Source organism: Lactuca virosa, chromosome 3 (assembly GCF_052849685.1).
Source record: "Lactuca virosa cultivar CGN04683 chromosome 3, Lactuca_virosa_CGN04683_v6, whole genome shotgun sequence".
In the NCBI taxonomy this organism is placed as follows: Eukaryota; Viridiplantae; Streptophyta; class Magnoliopsida; order Asterales; family Asteraceae; genus Lactuca; species Lactuca virosa.
In genome coordinates this window covers 432,539,821-432,546,947 of record NC_136428.1, presented here as the reverse complement: position 1 = coordinate 432,546,947, position 7,127 = coordinate 432,539,821, and positions in this window count along the sequence as shown.

The window sequence follows — 7,127 nt, the reverse complement described above, 5'->3', positions numbered from 1 at the left end:
ATTAGGGTTAGAATGAATCATTCTAGGCCCAAATGGTCCAAAATGTTATAGATTTGTGAATTGGGTCCATTTAGAATCCAAATAGGGTTTCCAAGCCCAAAATAGTTGAATTGAATACTTATTGGTCCATAAGCCCAATAAGGAAATCCTAGTTCAATATGGATTCAGATCGGGATTCTTAGGGTTTTTAGACTCCTTGTTGAACATGAAAGGTGAATTTTAAATGAGCACTAAGTGATATTTACTTAGAGTATAAGTTTTACAATAGTTGAATGGTTACATAGGAAAAGAATTTCCTAGCTAAAATGCTAGTTGTGACAAGTGTCAAGACTGGAGCCTCGCACAAACTCTGACGGAGGGTCTCAAACGCCCTCTGCTGCTCAGGGCCCCACCGGAAATCCACCCCTTCCTTGTCACACGAGTAAGGGGGACTGCAATCTTGGAGAAATCCCGAATAAATCTCCGGTAGTACCCTGCTAACCCCAGAAAACTCCTGATATATGAAGGAGACCTCGACACCTCCCACTGCATGACCACCTCGATTTTGGCCGGGTCGACCAGAATCCCCTTCTGGTTAACGAGATGTCCGAGGAACTGGACCTCTCGTAACCAAAACTCACACTTCATAAACTTAGCATACAACCATTCTCGTCTCAGAACTCCCAATAACTCCCTGAGGTGCTCCTCGTGCTGCTCTCGAGTCTTGGAATACACAAAGATATCATCAATAAACACTATGACCGAGCGATCAAGCATCAGTCTGCAGATCCGATTCATCAGGTCCATGAATACTGCTGGCGCGTTGGTGAGCCCAAACGGCATCACCACGAATTCGTAATGACCATAACGAGTCCGAAACACGGTCTTCTCCACGTCCTCCTCTTTGACCGGGACCTGATGATACCCCGATCTCAAATCAATCTTGGAGAACCAAGATGCACCCTACAACTGATCAAAGAGATCATCTATCCTCGGGAGTGGATAGCGGTTCTTCACCGTCAACTTGTTCAACTTCCTATGATCAATGCACATCCGGTGCGAGGCGTTCTTCTTCCTGACGAAGAGGATCAGTGCTCCCCATGGAGAACTGTTAGGTCGAATGAACCGCTTGCCAAATAGTTCCTGCAGCTGTGACGACAGCTCATGCATCTCGGGTGGCGCCAACCGGTACTGCGCCTTGGCGATAGGAGCCGCACCCAGCACCAGGTCGATCCGGAACTTGACCTGCCTCTCTAGAGGTATCCCTGGCAACTCCTCCGGGAACACGTCGACAAACTTTCTAACCACTGGAACCTCTAAAACTGGAGTCTGATCTCTGTCCCGCGTATCCACTACATACGCTAGGTAACCCGCACACCCATGCTGAATATACTGCCAAGCCCTGGCAGCTGAACATAACCCTGATCCTACTCTGGTGCCCTCGCCATATACAATTAGTTCTCCCCCACTTGGGGTACGAACTACCACCCTCTGGCCCTCGCAATCTATCATGGCACCAAATCGACTAAGCCAATCCATCCCCACAATCATTCACACCTCCCCCATGGGGATCGGAATCAAATCTATCGGAAAAGACACTCCGAAAATCTTCAACTCACATCCTCGGTAGACCGAAGAAGCAGAAACCCCGTGTTCATTGGCGATAGAGACTCCCAACGGACACTCTAGCCCAACCACAGGCACCCTAAACTCCTTACTAAATGTCTCAGATACGAAAGACCGACTCGCCCCCGAGTCAAATAAAACTAATGCAGACAGGGAGTTCACTAAAAACGTACCTAATCACAGGTACAATAGATAAGCATAATACAGATGTAATAAATGAGATAAAAGATAGAAACGTACCAGCAACTACATCCGGCGCTGTCCTGGCCTCCTATACTATAAGCTGGAAAGTAGGGGTGGCAACTCTCGATCCAACCCGTAACCAGACACTGACCCAACCCGAAAATAGACGAGTTTGGGTTGAGATTTTTGACCCGCCAACCCACCAACCTGTTTATTTCATGGGTTGGGTTGGGTTATCTGTTTGGGTTCACGGGTCAACCCGCCAACCCATATATATATATATATATATATATATATATATATATATATATATATATATATATATATATATATATATTACAATTAAAAAAAATGATATATTTAAATATTAATGAAATTTGATTTCCATCCGTATTTGTAATATTCTGTATCATTGTATTCCCTCCGTATTCGTATGTGATTAATTTGCATTTGCGGTTAGTTAATAAAAAAAAGACACAATACATGTCATTTTTTCACGAGTCACGAACGAAGAACACATCAACCCAACTCAACCTATATACCCCGTTTAAGTGTATATGGGTTGACGGGTTGGCGGGTCACGGGTTGGTGGGTTAGAAACCTCAACCTAACCCTACCCATAAACCCCGTTTAAGTATATGGGTTCGCGGGTTCACAAGTTAATGGGTCAAACCCAACCCATATAACCCGTTTAATAAATAAACAACACATTTTAAAAAATGAGGTTTTTTCAACATAAATTCATAAAATGATTAAAGTATTTAACATAAAAAAAGGGTTTTCAACATAAATTCATAAACTCAATAACATCCAAATAAAAAAAAATGAAAACATTCATAGAAAATGGATGTGTTCTTCGTTCGTGACTCGTGAAAAAAACGACATGTATTGTGTCTTTTTTTGATTAACTAACCACAAATGCAGATTAATCACATACGAATACGGAAGGAATACAATGATACAGAATATTACGAATACGGATGGAAATAAAATTTCATTAATAATTAAATATATCATTTTTTTTCAATTGTAAATATATATATATATATATATATATATATATATATATATATATATATATATATATATATATATATATATATATATATATATATATATATATATATATATATATATGGGTTGACGGGCTGACCCGCGAACCCAAACAGATAACCCAACCCAACCCATGAAATAAACGGGTTGGTGGGTTGACGGGTTGGCGGGTCAAAAATCTCAACCCAAACCCTTCTAATTTCGGGTTGGGTCAGTGTCGAGTTATGGGTTGGATCGAGAGTTGCCACCCCTGTCAGCGGTCTTATACTGCTCCGGCGCCGACTGCGACTGTGACGGGGCCTGCCGTTGCTCCCTCAACTGCATCTCAATCTCCAACTCACGCCGCCTACTGGCCTCCTATAACTCCAGAAGAGTATCACATCATTGGGTAGACACAAACTGACGGATGTCAGTGTTGAGCATGCTCAGATAATGGGTCATCTGAGCCTGCTCGGAAGCAAACTCTGGGCAGAACATCGCCCTCTCTTTGAACATGCGGGTGATCTCCGTCACCGACTCCCCATCCTGTCTCAAACTCAAAAACTCATGTGACAACCGCTCCCGCTCGACCCGTGGAATGTATCGGGCGCGGAACATATCCCTGAACTGCTCCCAAGTAACACCAACTCTCTAATCATTAGTGTACGACCCAGTCGCCAATCTCCACCAGTCCTTGGCCTCGGACCTTAGCAGGTTCAAAGCACACCTGACCTTCTGGTCAGTAGGAGATGAGCAAGTAAAGAAACACCCCTACACATCTGAAACCTACCTCATAGCCTTGATGGGGTCCTGAGTCCCATCAAAAGTAGGGGGCTTCGTGTTATCGAATTCCCTGTACTGGAAGCCCCGAGTGGCTCTTACTCCTCCCCCTGCTGCTGATACAGCCGATGCAGCTGCAGCGGCAGCCATCTCCGCAAGGGTTGCGTATCTCTCATCGAAGTACTCCATCATAGCGGTCTTAATAGTCCCAAACATCTCTGGTAGCTGAGCCCAGAAACAAGTGGCAACCTCATCATGCAGGATCTCCCGAATCCTGGCGTCCAACTCATCTGTCCCCATCTACACCACAGGCTCAGGTGCTGCTGGCCCCTCCTGGCCTCTGTGTCTTGATCCTGATCCTAAACTGGATCCAGTCACAAAGCGTCACGTCATCACCATTCTGAAACATACCAAAAGATATCATATAACCCCTAATAAATAACTAGGAACCAACTTTTGACTAAACCCTATGGGTTGTGAGTTCCTTGCTACACGTATGAGTCCTGTGCTTTCGGTAGTACGGGCCCATACTACCTTCCACACCTACCCATATTTGTCTCAAGTATCATCACAATGCCCTAACAATAAACATAATCATAGCGAGTGCTCAATCCTCACTCCTAGAGGAATGCTAAATATCTCATAACTAGCCTCCCGACCTCTCTCTACCCGCCCATCCATGAAACTTCCACCAACCCTGCAACGCTAGTGTATGCTAGCCATACATAACGCTGGACCCTATAGACTTTCAAATACCTGATCCTACCCAAAGCCCTTCATCAAACAAGAACAGGAAACAAGGCCAAACCAAACATTCGCAGGCTATAAGATCTTAATTATGTACAGCCGTGAGGCATACACTAAGCAACTACAGTAATGATGTCAATCTCATATAAAGAAAACCCTAGGCTAGCAGGCATCATGTAATCAGGCAATTCTATCATGCAATTCCTGAAGATCCCTAGCCTAGTACTAGCATGCTGTTCTATCATATCACATAATCAAATAACTGTATGGTATTTTGGGGTCTACTTACTGGCTCCGACTGATTGTACACTTGCATCTTCCTTTACTTATTTTGAAAACCATTAAAAAAATCATTTTGAAAATCTTTCCTGGATTTGAGACTGGATTCACACGAGTGTTCCTCCAATTCACTCAAACTGAGGCTCTGATACCAACTTGTAACACCCAATATTTCAAGCCAATTTAAAACTTTTCAAAAACGATTAAAACCCATAGCTATTACAAATTTGTTTTCAAAATGTCTATATCAGAGCTTTCCCCCAGGAAAATAAACAAAACATGAGGAGTTGTACGATCATGCCTTCGCCTTGCCGTGATCCCCTAATGTACCTGAAACAATAAACTAAACTTGTAAGCCCGAAAGCTTAGTGAGTTCCCCCAAAATACCAACCTCATGGAAACATAATCATATCATAACAAAAAATATAGAACAACATGCATAATGAACCTTCAGCCTAACTGGACCACCTCGCAGGGCCTACAGCCTATCTGGACCGCTCATGAGCCTTCGGCATGACTGGACTGCCTCGCAGGACCTACAGCCTATTTGGACCGCTCGCCGGGTATGTTGGCCTACAACACAAAGGAGGACCGCCTCAACCCAACCCCCAATCAAACAAACATGTGCACATATAAATCATACGCTAGCTCATATCATATAACAGTCAAATCGATCTAACGGATCACTAATCATAGCAACATCCCAAAAACTGGGACACAGACCTAACCGATCACTGACATAGTGTCATCCTATAACCAGGCCACCGACCTAACCAGGTCACTAAGCATAAGCATAAGCATATTACCATCCTAACTACCAGGATGTAATCAATAAATATATCATGCCATTATCCAGATACAAACGATAAAGGGCCGGCCTTAGTGCCTTAGACCCATTAATATAGTGAGGATAACTCACCTCACACTTTCAACTCGAAGATAAACTCAAACTCTCAGATCACCGACACAAACACGACCACTATGTTCACCATAGAACCATGCTTGTGAGTTTCCAATTTTTCCAAAATGTCCCCAGAGGTCAACTGGTTAACCCTTGGTCAAAGTCAAAGTCATCGGTCAAGGTCAACAGTCCATGTTGACCTCAACTCGTCGAGTACCCTCGTCTACTTGCCGAGTTCCTTGCATAACTCGCCAACTCGCCAAGTCACCAGAGTGACTTGTTGAGTTCCTAAGGTTTGCGGTCGTAAACTCCTTGGCCGAATCGTCGAGTTTCCCCTTGCAACTCGCCAAGTTCATTCATGTCCAAAGTTTGGGAAAACCCTAGCCGACTCGCCGAGTCACTTATCTGACTCACCGAGCCCACGACAATCATGGGACTCACCGAGTTGACCATGCAACTCGCCGAGTCCCTTTAGTCCTTTATCCATACAGATGCTTTTTAAGCCAATCCAAGGTTCCACATTGTAGATCCAGCTTCCCAAGGCATGTTTATCACGTAAAGTTGCAAACTTTACGTGCATGCAAAGCTCTAAAGTCTCAAAATGACAAAACCAAGCTTGAAAAGAAGTGTCACACTTGAGGGAAGGTCCATACTAGACAAAGCTTACACTTTATGGACCTAGAGACCCAAGAGAGCTCAGATCTGAAGTTGCAACTTCAGATCTTAGCTCAACCACTAGAAAAGCTTCCTAAAATCCACCCAAATGAGACCAAGATAACAGCTTAATACCCTCCAATGGATGCCAAATGAGGTAGATCCCTGATTCCCACGCGATGCTTGCTTCTAGCTACTTGTTTCCCGAAGCTTTTCTCACCAAAATCCTTCTTCAAAGCTTAAGATACACAATGGAGCACACTCACACGAGTTAGGGTTATGGAGTTTCAAGGGGCTGTGAAGGGGAGGCTGGGGAGGCCAATGATCCTTAAAATAGGGTGCAAACCCCGGAAATTAGGGTTTCATCCTCCAGCTCCTACTCGTCGAGTCCCTTTCTTGGACTCGGCGAGTAGGTCACTTAAACACGTGGACCAACCCGCTGCTACTCGAAGTCGGGCAACCAAATCGTCGAGTAGATCTTGAAACCAAGAGAATCCTATATAAAAAGTCAATACCTGAGAATCGGGGCATTACACAATGACTCCAATTTTGTAACGACCCAATTTTCAAGACCAAAAATTTCATTTTTAATTCATTAGTAAACCATAGTTATCAAATCAAAGTATATTTTCAGAACACATATTCATTACATTAGAGTAAAATAACCCAGGATAAACATCATGGTGTGTGCGATGCAATCATCCCGAGCTCTTCCCTCCGCTACCAGAAGTACCTGAAACCAAAACTGAAAACCGTAAGCACGAAGCTTAGTGAGTTCCCCAATCTGCCACATACCATACACATGACCACATACTGGGCCCCCGCCCGCTACATCGGGACTTGCTCGACATCGGACTCGCTCCGGCAGCGGGCCCCGCCCGACATCAGACCCCGCCTGGCATTAAGCCCCGCTCGATATACATATATCTCTCTCTTAGGCCCTGCC